This window comes from Schistocerca americana, chromosome X (genome assembly GCF_021461395.2).
Source record: "Schistocerca americana isolate TAMUIC-IGC-003095 chromosome X, iqSchAmer2.1, whole genome shotgun sequence".
Classification (NCBI taxonomy): Eukaryota; Metazoa; Arthropoda; class Insecta; order Orthoptera; family Acrididae; genus Schistocerca; species Schistocerca americana.
In genome coordinates, this window is record NC_060130.1 from 668,649,305 (window position 1) to 668,666,404 (window position 17,100).

At 42.8% G+C, this 17,100-nt stretch overlaps 1 protein-coding gene across 4 annotated transcripts in view; it reads right to left on the minus strand.

The window, feature by feature from the left end:
* The window catches only part of LOC124554825 (ephrin type-B receptor 1-B), a 345,617-nt gene that overhangs the window by 189,656 nt on the left and 138,861 nt on the right, over positions 1-17,100 (minus strand). The window lies entirely within an intron of this gene.

Consider the following 17,100-nt stretch of genomic DNA (forward strand, 5'->3'; position numbering starts at 1 on the left):
GTGCGACATTCACTTCTGCAATGAATTTTGCAGCTGTCGTCTACTTATTTTTGGTCACAAACCTCTTCAACTACTGCCCGTCATGACCACTCAACACACACTTTAGTCAGTGCTGTGACTTTGCGGATGATTTTCCGCTTACCCTATATGCGGTATAAATCTTCGATACGGTACATCTTCAAACACCAAACACATGGGCTACTTTGGTTACGGAAGCACCCACCATACGAACAGTAACAATTCACTCAGCTCCTATACAATGCACTCACAACAACATAGAGCAATGTCTGACCACGACTGACACTTGCACTGCACTGCGCGATAACAACGGTGAAGTCACTGATGACAGTGCCACTAAAGCAGAGTTATTGAACACGGTTTCCGAAACTCCTTCACCAAAGAATACGAAGTAAATATTCCTGAATTCCAATCAAGAACAACTGCCTAGATGAGAAACATAGAAGCAGTTATCCTCGGTGTAACAAAGCAGTTTAAATCACTTAATAAAGGAAAGGCCTCCGGTCCAGATTGTATACCAGTCAGGTTCCTCTCAGAGTATGCTGATAAAATAGCTCCATATTTAGCAATTATATACAACCATTCGCTCACAGAAAGATCCGTACCTAAATACTGGAAAATTGTTCAAATCACACCAATACCCAAAAAGGGAAATAAGAGTAATCCGCTGAAATACAGGCCTATATCACTAACGTCGACCTGCAGTAGGGTTTTAGAACATATACTGTATTCGAACATTATGAAGTGCCTCGAAGAAAACGATTTATTGACATATAGTCAGCACGGATTCAGAAAATATCGTTCTTGTGGAACACAACTAGATCTTTATACTCATGAAGTAATAAGTGCTATCGACAGGGGATGTCAAATTTATTCCATATTTTTAGATTTCCAGAAGGCTTTAGACACCGTTCCTCACAAGCGTCTTCTAATGAAACTGCGTGCCTGCGGAGTATCGCCTCAGTTGTGCGACTGGATTCGTGATTTCCTGTCAGAAAGGTCACAGTTCGTAGTAATAGACGGTAAGTCATAAAAAAAAAAAAAAAACAGAAGTAATATCCGGCGTTCCCCAAGGAAGTGTTATAGGCCCTCTATTGTTCCTGATCTATATTAACGACATACGAGCAATCTGAGTAGCCGTCTTAGACTGTTTGCAGATGCTGTCATTTACCGTCTTGTAAAGTCATCAGATGATCAAACCGACCTGCAAAATGATTTAGATATCTGTATGGTGCGAAAAGTGGCAATTGACCCTGAATAAAGAAAAGTGCGAAGTTATTCACATGAGTACTAAAAGAAATCAGCTAAATTTCGATTGAGCAATAAGTCACACAAATCTGAGGACTGTAAATTCAACTAAATACTTAGGGATTCCAATTACAAATAACCTAAATTGGAACGATCACATAGATAATATTGTGGGTCGAGTAAACCAAAGACTGCGATTCATTGGCAGAACACTTAGAACGTGCAACACGTCTGCTTACACTACGCTTGTCCGCCCTATTCTTGAGTACTGCTGTGCGGTGTGGGATACGCATCAGGTGGGACTGACGGATGACATCTAAAAAGTACAAAGAAGGGCAGGTCGTTTTTTATCATCGCGAAATAGGGGAGATAGTGTCACAGACATGATACGTGAATTGGAGTGGCAATCATTAAAACAAAGGCGTTTTTCGTTGCGACGGGATCTTCTCACGAAATTTCAATCACCAGTTTTCTCCTTCGATTGCGAAAACATTCTGTTGGCACCCACGTACATAGGGAGAAATGATCATCACGATAAAATAAGAGAAATCAGGGCTCGCACAGAAAAATTTTAAGTGCTCGTTTTTCCCGCGTACCGTTCGGGAGTGAACGGTAGAGAGACAGCATGGTGGTGGTTCATTGAACCCTCTGCCAGGCACTTTATTGTGAATAGCAGAGTAATCACGTAGATGTAGATGCAGCACACTGAGGACGTAGCACAGGTGCCGTTCGTGGTCAAACAAAACAGTGCACCCTGCAGGCTTGGCTAGCATCTGGATTTATGTTCAGGCGTGCATTTATCGTGATGTGTCCATATTTCTGTCCAACACCTGCAACTTAGGCTCCAATAGTTACCCAGAGATAGACCTGTGTGGATGGCTGCATTAAACCAGTCTTCGGACTATAGACAACAACAACGGGAGATACCGTATAACTACTCACATTTACAACTAATACTATGAGAGGTTCAAAAAATGGCTCTGAGGACTACGGGACTCAACATCTTAGGTCATCAGTCCCCTAGAACTTAGAACTACTTACACCTAACTAACCTAAGGACATCACACACACCCATGCCCGAGGCAGGATTCGAACCTGCGACCGTAGCAGTCCCGCGGTTCCGGACTGCAGCGCCAGTGCCGCACGGCCACCGCGGCCTACTATGAGAGGTTTAAACGACGCGGGGAGCAGGTAAACTAATAACGGGTGTCATAGGAGAAATGGTCAATATTCAGAGAAAAGACAGTAACCATTACTCAAAGCAAAAATATCTAGTAAACATGGGCTCTAAAATGCACATCTTAATAGCTATGAGCGCTTCATCTTAGATACGGTTAAACAAATCTCTTCTGCTGCACGTTCTTTGGTCTCCATATTCTGGGAGGAGGTAGTATGGACCGAAACAAGAAAAAATTGTCTAGTAAACATGGACCCTAAAATGTGTGCCTCAAGAGCTATGAGTACTAACTTAGAAGAAGACATGTTTTACACAGTAGCGAAGATGAACAAGCGCTCATAGGTCTCAAGGTATGCATTTTAGAGCCCATGTTTATTGTTTCAAATTATCGTGCCTGTCTTATCCCTGAATATTGACCATTCCTCCTGGGACACCCTGCATAGGCCACACAGCTCTCATCTGTCGCAACTTACACAAAATATTTTTAACAATTTCGATATGCGATGTTCCTTGTTCCCCAGCAGTTAATTCAATTTCTGGCGAAACTCCTTTTTTGTTAATCTCATCTGGTCCTATCTATCTTGCCCTGAGGTTAACACTGTTCTGTAGTCGCGTTTCGTCTTTCTCAGAACTTTCACAGATCATCTTGCCCTCTCTTTGTCGCTCATGTCTTCAACACTAAGCTGCAGTTACTTCAAATATTCAACCACGTCCTCGTTGTATATAAGTCTAAAATATGTGGAGGTATGTTCCGTCTACGCAACTAATTGAAGGCAGTTTGTTTATTGCCACACGCGTTTTTCTTCTTTTATTTGTGAAGCATCTTTAGTGACGATTTCCAGCGCTGTTGACTCATGCGTGTGGTCCTGGAGATGTATTCGTTAGTTTCCATGCTCCAGCGGGCCTAATTCTGGCGTTCTTTCATCCACATTTGTCACATCACATATATCACTTGCACTCTCCATTTTGTGATCAACATACATAAGCCTAATATAGTTACACTCCAAAAAATTGTTTCAAGATATACTGTATAATGTCGCTTCGAGATACACGTTATAGGTGCTACAAACACAGTGACCACCAGACATACGGAAGAAAAGAAACATAGTCTGCTGCCAAATGACGAGATAAATGATCTTCGAATAATATTAACCAGACGTACAGACGAAGCTGCTAATTTTTTAAAAAAGTAATTACTCCATAAAATGGTGAACATGAAATGCAAGGATATTAAAGGCAATTTATAGAAGCGCATTTCCAATATTAAATATTTTCACGACAGTCGACAATCCCTTCACAGGTAAGAACGTCGTTCTTGTCACCATCATCATCACGATCAGGGTGTACCCCACTTATTTTAAAATGCTCGAATTAAGTTCGCGTATCAGTCTAGGATATTCACTCAGTGGCATATTAAGCATGGGAATGGCCAGCTGGAACAAAGAACGTTTGAATCTCTGTCAAGACACACGCAGTCGAGGAGAAATTGATACTATTATTATGACGGCGGGCAACGGGTGACAACCAATTTAAACTCCACGCTCCTCCCATCAAATTGCATTATAACTTTACTCAGAGAATACGACGACTCCATCGGCACACCTACATGTAGTAACTCCGACAGCCTAAGAGCATATATATGTGTATATATTATCTAGAAATGTAGCATAGATGTTACAAAGTTCTGTTACAAGTCACCAGCTTTGCAGCTTCTGCTATTTAGTCCTCCCATCAGAATCCTTATAACGGAGATCCACTCTTATTACTTTATGAATCCAATATCTAGAATGTAATTGATACATAACTTGTATTATTGATTAAATGTGAATAGTGAGATAAGGCTACCCGTAACACTTAACCATTATGTAAGATATTTTTTACAGTCCACGCCGTCTCTTAACTATCGGCAGGGATATTCTTTTACGATAATTTCTAAATAAGAAGATTATTTCTAATTTAAAATTAATAAATTTTAGTACTGTTAAATAGCAAAAAAGTACGTTATTTAAAATTATACTCGTCTGTGGCAGCAAGCTTTTTTGTGTTATCACTAAAACTGTGTAATGTACCAAAAAATTTACAGCCAAATCGGTATAGTTTTACCTTCTTTAACGACGCTAATTCTGTACTATATTCTCATTTGAAATTCGAAAGCTGACTTGGTTTCCACTGAATCCCATCAAATTCCACGGTATCTGAGCGTTTTTAAAATTAAACATTTATAAATTGAGGAGTACACGATCTTAGTGTAATGTGCACAATCAGACAAGGCCGATGGATAACATAACTACCCAAAGCAGGAGCACGGTCGATAAATTAACGCGCGAAAGTTTGTACAGTGTTCAGCAAGGCAAGTGGTGCTTAGATAAATGTGACTAGCTGCTGCGGTAACCATTGCATGACATGTTGTTCGTATTGCTTTCCGAGTAATTATGTAATCCATTGCTCTTGACTAATAATTATCGTTTTGCCTGTTTAGTCAATATTAAAAAGTTTCATGGATTACTTGAAATTCACCACTGATGTATTTAAGGGTTTACTTAAAACAAATTTCACCCAAATAAATCGTGGAAGCACCGTTTTCGAAAAAAGGAATTATAAGACAGATCTTGTAGACTCTGTATACGGGTGGACCGAACTCCTCCCACAAAATTTCAGAGGTTCTTCAGGGGTATTTTCCGAGTATTTTGTAGTAAGAGCCCCTAGTCTCGGGTGACCCAAGCAGAGTGTTTCCATTTCGTTTGAGGTCTTAGCCCCATTTATCTCTGTTTTTCACTGAAAATATCATGAACCGCGTATCTTGCTGGAAATAATTGTTTTATTCGCTCACAGTACTTGCTATTGACAGAAAAAAATGGTTCAAATGGCTCTGAGCACTATGGAACTTAACATCTGAAGTCATCAGTCTCCTAGAACTTAGAACTACTTAAACCTAACTAACCTAACGACATCACACACATCCATGCTCGAGGCAGGATACGAACCTACGACCGTAGCGGTCGCGCGGATCCAGACTGAAGTGCCTAGAACCGCTCGGCCACAACGGCCGGCCCGTTGACAGCAGTAATGCTGCTCATTTTAGTCTCGGGCCACAAGCCTACACTCAGTGCTGCTTGTTCTATCACATGTTTGTTTTTCTGCCGGTGTTAGTTGTACGTTAACATTGTTGGCAGATTTACTGATGAAGAGACTGCCGGTATGCACCTCGTGTATGGGTTCACTGAATGCAATGAAAGAGCGGCACAAACACGCTATGCTGAGTTACTCGCGCAGCGGCGGCAACTACATCATAGCACTCTTGCACCTGAACATAGAGAAGTGTTGTACGTTTCGAAGATAGCATCAACAGCGTATTATAGGCTTTTTCACCGTTGTTAAGGTATTTTCGCAATAACAAAGGTAATTACGGTCACAGGCCAAATAAAACACAATTATATGATTTCTCCGCAACGAGCCAAGGGAGACCACGGGTCTCGGATACCAAAATACTCAAAAAATATCCCTGGTCCTGTTATTCATTCGTGCACTTGTCGTTCCCAGTTTTTCTATTTTCTCAAAAACATTTCCTGGAAAATCGAAAATGTTGATGGGTGTGGCATGAGCACAGCAACTTGTCTTGGGGTTAGTACAGGAAGACAGAGGGCACGCCAATTTGATTAGGCCTGCCTGCCGCCTCCCGCCGGCCGGAGAGCGGCAGCACGGCGAGCCACCTCGCTGAGACAAACCGGCCGACCCGAGACCGACCGACCCACCGACCGAGCGACCGGCCTTGACCTCAGCAACGCGTTACTTTTCTTACCGTCTGCCCAACCTTCTGCAGATCACTATCGCCGCCGTAATTATACGAACACGACACCTTTACTCACGTAACCAAACGCCACATTTCTCTCTTATGCGTGTTCTTGCGGTACGCACAAGAAGCTTGTCGCTCAATCGTATTATTTAAGTACACCGCCAATCTAGATACTTGCAGTTCCCACTCCGTCAGTAGCTACACTGAAAAAACCGAAATATCACATATGATCCGGGAAATGTTGGATTCGTTGAACAAAGCTGAACAGCCGGCTATCAATCTGCAAAGCAACGCGAGACGAGCATGCGCCAAACTGCACGCTCCGCTATTTTTTTCTCCTTTGTTCTCTTAATCGTGATGTGATCACAGGACAACATATAGCAATTGACCATGCTATGCAGGTTTTTGCTTACTGACGATATACTTCGAGAATATCTCTTATTTTACAGATGGAATTTGTGTATTTTATTTTTTCCTTATACGTCCAGGGTGCGCTCTGTGGTTTCGTGTGTGTGTGTGTGTGTGTGTGTGTGTGTGTGTGTGTGTGTGTCAAATTGGTAACTGAGAAAATAATTTCACAAAGCGAGAAAACCACACCCACCCACACACACACACACACACACACACACACACACACACACACACAAACGACGCAAGACGTTTACTACAAAGGAATTAACTCCAACTGACGATCAGAGACGAGATTTTCGCGACCCGTGGCGTAAGTCGACTGCTGGCTGATGTATTTATTTACATAGATTAGGCATCCCGCTTTAGGGAAACAATGACCGTCTTGTAAACGTTTCTATTATATGAGTTACACGCTTGCTCACATTTGGTACAGAACGGCAGACGTTTGTTGAACCTCTTCTCCTGACTGTGGCACAGTGGTTTGCGGCACTGTTATCCTGACACTATTTCATCAAGTTCCATACATGTTTTGTCGTTGAATTCCATTGGAAGCTTCTTTCAAATGCCACAGAAAAAGTACATGGTTCTATTAAAAAATAAAAAAAAACAATGTTGGTGTCGTAATTCGGCGACTACAAATAATAAAAATTACTTGCGAACTTCAGGAAATTCGCCATATTCTCCGCTATAACTTAGCGCAAACCGCACCTGGATATATTTATTCATTTGTGCATATTTGGCGTGGCCTGTCTTAGATGCCTCACCCTGTATGTTAAAAAGGTGTAGTTATTTTACTGCGACTCGAAGCCTCTGTTCAGTATTACACGAACAGTAAAGTGAACCAGAGTTTCGCGATGATGCTAAGATGCGACGAAAGCACAGCGACCGAAACTATAGCAGCTCTATATCTCATTCTCCTAGCCGTTCACACTTCCAACACTGGGTTACACATGATAAAAAGTAATAGTGACAATCAAGTGCGATAACAAACCTTCCTCGTTCATTTGCCATACTAAGAACAGCTGGGTAAAATGTTGCTGCTGTTGTTGTGGTTTTCAGTCCGAAGACTGATTTGATGCAGTTCTCCATGCTAGTCTTATTTTAGTCAAGATGTGCCATAAAAATCTTTTTTCCCTAATTCGCTTCAGTAGCTACTCATCTGTTATTCGATCTACCCCTGTAATCTTGAGCATTCTTCTACAGCACCACATTTCCAGTGCTTCTATTCTCTTCTTGTCTGAGTTGCCTCTCATCTACGCTTCACTTCCGGAAGAGGCTACAAATACCTCCAGAAATGACTTCCTAACACTTTATATTAGATGTGAACAAATTGATCTTTTTCAGAAGTCGGCGTTTTGTATCTTCCCTACTTCGGCTATCATGACTTATTTTTCTGCATCATTAGCAAAACTCATCTAATACTTCTAGCGTCTCATATCCTAATCTGCCGGCCGCGGTGGCCGTGCGGTTCTAGGCGCTCCAGTCCGGAGCCGCGCTGTTGCTACGGTCGCAGGTTCGAATCCTGCCTCGGGCATGGGTGTATGTGATGTCCTTAGTTAGGTTTAAGTAGTTCTAAGTTCTAGGGGACTGATGACCACAGCAATTGAGTCCCATAGTGCTCAGAGCCATTTGAACCATTTTTAACCTAATCTAATTCCCTCAGCATCGCCTGAATTAATTCGGCTATATTCCATTACCCTTGATGATGTTAATATTACAAGTTCTTGTCAAGACACTATCCATTATGTCCAATTGTTCTCATGGTCACTGTGTCATTGGCAAAGCGCAGACTTTTTCTTACTTCTCCCTGAACTTTAATTCCCTTTCTAAACTTCACCTTGATTTCCTTCACAGCTTGCTCAGTACACAGACAGAATAACATCGGGGATAGGCTGCACCCCTCTCTCACACCCCTTCTCAGCTACGGCTTCACTTTCATTGTCCTTCGACTCTCATAACTGCAGTCTGGTTTCTGTACAAGTTGTAAATAACCTTTCGATACCGGTATGTTATTCCTGTTACCTGGGTAAAATAAGCATCGATAAAATATATTAAATTCGTAATATTATTTGTATAAATAATTTCGTCCAAATTTTCAAGTTCTATTCTGAGTCAGAAAGTTTGGAGCTCATGACAATACCAACTATTTGAAATATTTTATCACTTCACCCAAGTTTCTGAGCCGGTCGATGTGGCCGAGCGGCTCTAGGCGCTTCAATCCAGAACCGCGCTACTGCTACGGTCGCAGGTTCGAATCCTGCCTCGGGCATGAATGTGTGTGATGTCCTTAGGCTAGTTAGGTTTAAGTTGTTCTAACTCTAGGGGACTGATGACCTCATATGTTAAGTCCCATAGTGAGTAGAGCCATTCGCACCATTTGAACCAAGTTTCTGAAAAATCAGGCGATTCAAAATGGAACCTCAGGGGTTTCCCAACTCACGCGATCAACTTTGTGACTGCCCCATCTATGTCATCCGAAAGTCTACTACGTGAAATCGGCATTCCTGTAAGTTTTCCTATTACGCATCCCAAAAAATTATTTGGTTGTATCTGCCGATACTTTTTTCCGACGAAAAACTGAATACAATAATATTTTGACAAGTTCTGAAAAAGAAACTAACGGCGTATTTCATCGGTACAGTATCCTGACTTCAGCCGCAAATATTAAACGAAAAACAGGTTAAAAATTTAGAGCGAGTTATCATATCAGTAAAAAGTCAATAGTATGTTGACTTCTTACTACTTGTTCATACTAAATATGATAAATAGTATGTTATCATATTTAGTATGAACAAGTAGGCGTTCACTGAAAGTATTACAAAAAATTATTACTTCAGCAAAAACAGCAACACGGAACGAGCCAGTCATACTATACACTTAAAAGTTCTTTCAGTAGCGAAACAGTGGTAATTTGTAAGCAACGTCAGTACACAAGCGGCCTGGAAGCAACAACTGGGTACTACTTTTAAGAATATTTCTAAAACTGCCCATGATAGCAAAAAGAAAAATTGTTATTATACTGTTCAAGCGGTCACAGAGATGTACATTCCTGCAGTAACAACACATTATCGACAACCAGCACTTTGGGATTTAACCACGGATACTGAACTATTAAGGCTACTTTGTCAACGTACGTCACTCTGAGAGTGGAGGTGGACTTGCGGTAACACAAGGAAAATGTAAACCAGCTATCAGCCATTAAATACGATGAGACTTCAAAATGTAAGTCACACATTATTATTGCAGGCCAAGTAATTTTTACTGAACGCTACACTGTACTTCAGAGTGACACGCATATATGACAGTACTTTTCAACATAGCCATTGAGTCTATGTAAACAACGTGGTAGGCCCTAACAATCCTTCAGTTCCTCGACATTAGAAATTCGCTTCCTGTTCAGGGAACCATTCAACAACCGCTGCGTGAATGTCCTCACCATTGGAAAATATCTCCGCCCCCCCCCCCCCCCCAGAACATTCTTTCAGCTTGCAGAAAAGATTGCCTGAACATTTGTTGTCTGCGGTCCAGGTCGATGGCCCACTGTCTAGATCAACGTGGACTTGATCAAACTGTAGCACCATTTCATACGGGTGGACGTGACATTGTATTTGGTCCATATATTGCCAGAATTTTAGGGGGAATTTGTGTGAAATGTACACGTGTTGCCCACAAGAATAGTACTGTCCCGCGTTCTTACACTTTGAAGTACATTTAGGATTGCCGCACCATTTCACTAGTGCACTGCGATTCACCTGTTGTCCGTACCACAGCAGAATTATCTCTGCAGAAAACTCGGAACATGTATTCTCTTCCGACAATGCGATGTCCTTGTTGCGCAATGGTCTTACACTGGGGTGAGATGTTTAACTTAACTTCCTGATGTTCCTATGTAAATACACTGTTTAAATAATTTTATTGAGCATATCTACAATCTGTTCTTAAAAGAGAGGGGATAATGATGACTCTGATGTTTAGCAACATCAACTGCACTAATGCTAAATATTTACTGATATGTACGCTGAAGAGCCAAAGAAAATGGTACACCTGCCTAACATCGCGTAGGGCACCCGCGAGCGCACAGAAGTGCCGCAACACGACGTGGCATGGACTCGACTAATGTCTGAAGTAGTACTGGAGGGAATTGACGCCATGAATCCTGCAGGGCTGTCCTTATCCGTAAGAGTACGAGGGGGTGGAGATCTCTTCCGAACAGCACGTTGCAAGGCATCCCACATGTCATCAATAATGTTCATGTCTGTGGAGTTTGGTGGCCAGCGGGAGCGTTTAAACTCAGAAGAGTGTTCCTGGAGCCACTCTGTAGCAATTCTGGACGTGTGGGGTGTCGCATTGCCCTGCTGGAATAGCCCACGTCCGTCGGAATGCACAATGGACATGAATGGATGCAGGTGATCACACAGGATGCTTACATACGTGTCACCTGTCAAGAGTCGTATCGAGACGTATCAGGGGTCCCATATCACTCCAAATGCACACGCCCCACACCATTACAGAGCCTCCCACCAGCTTGAACAGTCCCCTGCTGACATGTAGGGGACATGGATTCATGAGGTTGTCTCCATATCCGTACACGCCCATCCGCTCAATACAATTTGAAACGAGACTCATTCAACCAGGCAACATGTTCCCAATCATCAACAATCCAATGTCGATGTTGACAGGCCCACGCGAGGCTTAAAGTTTTGTGTCGTGCACTCATCAAGGATGCACGAGTGGGCCTTCGGCTCCGAAAGCCCATATCGATGATGTTTCGTTGAATGCTTCGCACGCTGACACTTGTTGATGGCCCAACATTGAAATCTGCAGTAATTTGCGAAAGTGTTGCACTTCTGTAACGTTGAACGATTCTCTTCATTCGTCGCCGGTCCCGTTCTTGCAGGATCTTTTCCGGGCCGCAGCGATGTCGAAGATTTGATGTTCACGGTACACTCGTGAAATGGTCGTAAGGAAAAACCCTCACTTCCTCGACACCTCGGAGATGCTGTGTCCCATCGCTCGTGCGCCGACAATATCACCAAGTTGAAACTCACTTAAATCTTGATAACCTGCCATTGTAACAGCAGTAACCAATCTAACAACTGCGCCAGACACTTGTTGTCTTACACAGGCGTTGCCGACAGCAACGCCGTATTCTGCCTGTTTACATATCTCTGTATTTGAATACTCATGCCTATACCAATTTCTTTGGCGCTTCGGTGTAAGCATTAATGGCGCATGATAATGTTTCTCATGTTAACTTATGACTTCAAGTATTTTAATGTAGGCAGCAATTTATCTGATCTTGTTGTAGGGCATTGTGGTCTGATTTGATACACTGGTATACAGCCCAAATTTCAGACATCTGTAGGTACAAGAGGAGGGCAGATCAGTTATGCTATTTTATGCGTCGGTTTCCCACCGTAGCCCCCACTCTGTCCACTTCGGTAGCGGCACAGTCAGCACGGCAGAATTCTAACCGAAGAGGCCCGGGTTCGATTACCCGGGTCGGAGAGTTTCTCCGCTCGGGAAGTGGGTGTTGTACTGTTCTTACGTTCATATCGTCATAACTGACTTTCCACTGGTGAGATGGCTGTAAGAGCACGTATTGGAAGCCCATAAATTGAAAAAACGCCCTGTTATGTAGAGAACACTTCTTGTTAGCCTTCTACTTCGTTCTTCTGAAATGCTGACGTTATTCTGATATTCAGAGCGACTACTTAATCTTAGAGACTGGAAGTTGAGCATGTTTTTTTAAGGTACTGGATATACAATCATGCCACCTGCAGTCCACAAGTTTTGGTCATTTACAACTGTTTGCAGATTGCAGTTTAATTGTCTGCATTGTCCCTCTACCTGGAAACGAGGGCAACTGAAAACGACATGATCAGCAGAACCTTGCTCTTCACATTCATAGACTGGTGTGTTGCCACATCCCACTCGTTGTACATGTTTGGCATATGGACCAAGACTTTTTAATAGGTGCACCATACCTCGAGTAGCGCATGTGCCGCGCATACCGCACACACTGGGCCTGTTCCTAATGCTTGGGAATATGCTGTACACCCGCCTTGCAGTCCTTTAGAGTGAAAGAAATTCGCTTTGTTGTATTCGTCGCAGTATTGTTCTGCAGCTCTCCAGTCGAAGACAATGCTCCCAGACGCTGGCAGCAAAGCCCACAATAACGCTTAAGATACCTCCATGATATGACCGCACAATATGCGCCTGTAATTTGTAGTCGGCAGCGCAAGCACGGACAATCTTATGCACAATTTTAGCTGCTTTCTGCATAAGGGATTTCATATGTTTCAGATAGTTTCTGTTCTCGTCTAGAAGAATGCCTTGATACGTACAAAAACTGCTGCGTTTTATAGGGATTCCGTCAAGCCTCAGAGGAGAATTTCTGGTGGGACAAATTCTCTTCAGAATTAAAAATTATATATGAGGTTTGATGGGAGCTATAGCCAGTTTATTATCAGTGCTCCATCGCTGTATTTGAACAAGCACATCATTCGTCCTTTCCTCAAGTCTCGCCCGGGAGTCAGCAGACACAACTACTAGGACGTCATCTGTGACTGCAACACCACCTTCTACATTATCTGCCCCGTCTAAAGGATGTAACAGGGGTTCAGTACTAAGATCCCAGAACAATGGACCACTTATGGAGCCTTGAGGACAGACCTCGGTAATCGTTTTGATTGCCTTGCTCTGTCCCTCAAGCTATTGGACGCTACGTACGCTATAATAACAGGTAAAACTCTTGAACAGACTGAAGGGGACCCCGACATGTCGGAGGCGGGTGAACATCGCATGCCACCGAAGATTATCGAATGCAACACAACACTTCTTTTTTTAAATGAACACACCACCATTTGACTGTTTGCAACACTCAATGAATTATGCAAAGGCACTTCCCCACATAAACCACGGTAATTAAAATCCCTCTAATATCAAAACAAATCTGCTTCTCAATCCCCACCTCTGTTGTAGCACGCACTCGCACTCTCTCTCTCTCTCTCTCTCTCTCTCTCTCTCTCTTTCTCTCTCATTACACATTTGTAAGCGAGCGCGCGCGCGCACACACACACACACACACACACACACACACACACACACACACACACACACACAATACATAAGTTTCAGCCCCCCCCCCCCAGTAGATAGCCGGCCGCGGTGGCCGTGCGGTTCTAGGCGCTCCAGTCCGGAGCCGCGCTGCTGCTACGGTCGCAGGTTCGAATCCTGCCTCGGGCATGGGTGTGTGTGATGTCCTTAGGTTAGTTAGGTTTAAGTAGTTCTAAGTTCTAGGGGACTGATGACCACAGCAGTTGAGTCCCATAGTGCTCAGAGCCATTTGAACCAACCCAGTAGATACACCATAATAGTTCTCACGAAAACATTCAAAATTAGCGGCACACTGAACAGACGCAAAACGATGAACAAATGGGCAGCTACAATAACATAGCGTCCCTCTATGAATATGGAGTCTTTGGTCAGATACCGTTTTTCGAAAAATACGTGTGAAAAAAAGGACACGAAAACATGTGGAATACATTGCACACAGTAGCAATAGAAAGAGAAATCCACCACAAATGAACAACACGACGGAAAATGTGACATACACCACCAACACCCACGAAAAAGTATTTCAAAAATAAGCAAATTTCTTCATGACTATTTGCAGATGACATGTTGCCAAAACGATAAAAAGACAGAAGAAAGCCGACCAGTGAAAATCATTTTTCGCGAGCAATATAATTCTAGGCGAGCAATCGAAACAAATTAACAAAATGTACATGTTATTCTTTCTAGGTGTAAAATAGAAAAACAACCGTGAGCTATGTATGACATTTTACAGAAATAAATCGACACCCAACGTGCCGAAACATGTCTGGGCAAAAAAACAAGAAATACATTGCGTTTTGCATACAGCGAAGTTTAAAAATCCCAATTTTAATTATACACCTATAAACTAAGAGGAGTCTGGTAAAACAAACGACATATGTATTACACACATGTGCGATATTTTAGCTGGGGAAAAATGTTTTTTTCTCAATTCAAGACCTGAAATTCAATATCGAGACGGATAATATCTGAATTGTATAATTCAAAAGGTGCAATACTCTTCCGTGGTTCACTGCAAAACATGACTGGAGGTCTGAACATGAAAGATTTGGGTGAGCGACTTGCTATAATACGTACTCACTACACGTATATTGCGGCGATATCAGCACCAAGGCTTGGTAGAATCTATACCACAAATGTAATTGATGTGCAAGGTTCGACGTAATCCCTATCAGTTTCTCCGACTAACATGCCGTACTTATTAGAGGAAAATATATATCTCGTCCAAAAATAATTGGTAGAATACACTAGAAATTAAATTGTAACATGCTACAAATAACGTAGGAAAAGTCAGAGTTTGGTGTTCCTTACCAGCCGTGGGTCAATCGAAATGTTTCTTTCGTGTAGCGATTGATCGATGGAAAAATAGCGTGAAACCTAGTATCCACAAACTAAATAATAAATCCAACCTTCACGCTAAAAGACGACAGGAGAAAGAACCGAGAAAGTGATTTAAAAACTCAAAAGAAACTTTTAGAGCTGCAGGGAAACGAACTAGAAGAGAAAAACATCATATGCAATGATTACAGCCACCTCCGAGATGAGAAGTGGAGCATTTATCACCTTGCAAGAGAACGAAAACAATGTAAACACAGATACATACCAGTAACACCCTGTCCGCAAACGGGAACGAGTATGTTAGCCGGGAGGCTGTATGGAGCACAGCCATCTGATGATGCTACAGCTGTTACAAGACTGTATGTCTGTCTATCACGCGAAAGTATTGTTACTTTGTGAGAACCGATATCCAAAGAAGAACGAGAAGACATAATACCAAAACTCAGGGACGTCAGAAGAGGGCATCCCAAATCGATTTTGTAAAATTTTCTGACCGATCATTAGGAAAGAGTTCATGGAAATAGCAAGAGAGAAACATCGCTGTAGAAACTTATACTCTGAAAAACAACACCGAATAATCGTATTCGTTAAAAAAAGTAAAACGGATTAAACGCAGATGATTGTTGTTATGTGCAAACTCAAAAATAATACCTTGTGTCGCAGCGGCAGACAGGGTTGCCCTTTATCAGTTATACTGTTCGTCATCTCTTTAGAACCATTAATCCGTACGGCCTATAGGAATACGCGCCGGTGCACGACGGTTCACCTCCAATGTCTGCGCTGATGACGTTACTATAATACACTCTAAGAAAAAAAGGGATATGCACGTTGTTAGTTCGTCCAACGTTAAAACTCTGGGGTCACTGTCAAATAATCCTGACTCGTGCCTGTCACGGAGAGGATTTTGCGAAAGCGGAGATATGCCGCCACTGCACTCTGGGTCTCCGATTTAATCCGGTTTGACAGAAAGTGTGGAAAGACCAAATACACTCTAACGCAAAAAAAAAAAAAAAAAAAAAAAAAAAGAAAACGACGTACCACGAAGGAATTATCCGAATGGGACCGAAATCAGTAGATGTGATGTACCTGTAAAGAGAAATAAATGATCACAATTTCTGGAAAGTTGGATTATTTATTCAAGAGGAAGTGCTTCACAAACTGAGCCAGTCAATAACCCGTTGGTCCACCTCTGGACGTTATGCAAGCAGTTATTCGGCTTGGCATTGATCGATACGAGCTGCTGGATGTCATCCTGAGGGATATCGTGCCGAATTTTCCCCAACTAGCGCGTTGGATCAACAAAATCCCGAGATTCTTGGAGGGCCCTGAACATAATGCTCCAAACGTTCTCAATCGGTGAGAGATCTGGCGACCTTGCTGGCAAGCACGATAAAAGCAGCAGAAACTCTCGACGTGGACGGGCAGGCTTTATCTTACTGAAATGTAAGCCCAGGATGGGTTGCCGTGGAGGGTAACAGAATGGGATGGAGAACAACGTCGACGTACCGCTGTGCTGTAAGGGTGCTGCAGATGACAGCCAAAGGAATCCAGCTATGAAAAGAAATATCAAAATGGTTCAAATGGCTCTGAGCACTATGGGACTTAACTGCTGAGGTCATCAGTCCCCTTGAACTTAGAACTACTTAAACCTAACTAACCTAAGGACATCACACACATCCATGCCCGAGGCAGGATTCGAACCTGAGACCGTAGCGGTCCTGCGGTTCCAGACTGTAGCGCCTAGAACCGCTCGGCCACCCCGGCCGGCGAAAAGAAACAGCACGCCAAACTATCACTACTGGTTATCGGGCCGTATGGAGGGCACCAGTCAGTTTGGTATACCGGTTCTGTTGCCCTTCACGGTAAGCCATCCTGGGCTTACATTTCAGCAAGATAATGCCCGCCAACACGTGGCGAGAGTTTCTAGTGCTTGTCTTCGTGCTTGCCAAACCTCGTCTTGGCCAACTAGGTCAACGGATCTCTCCTCATTTCAGAA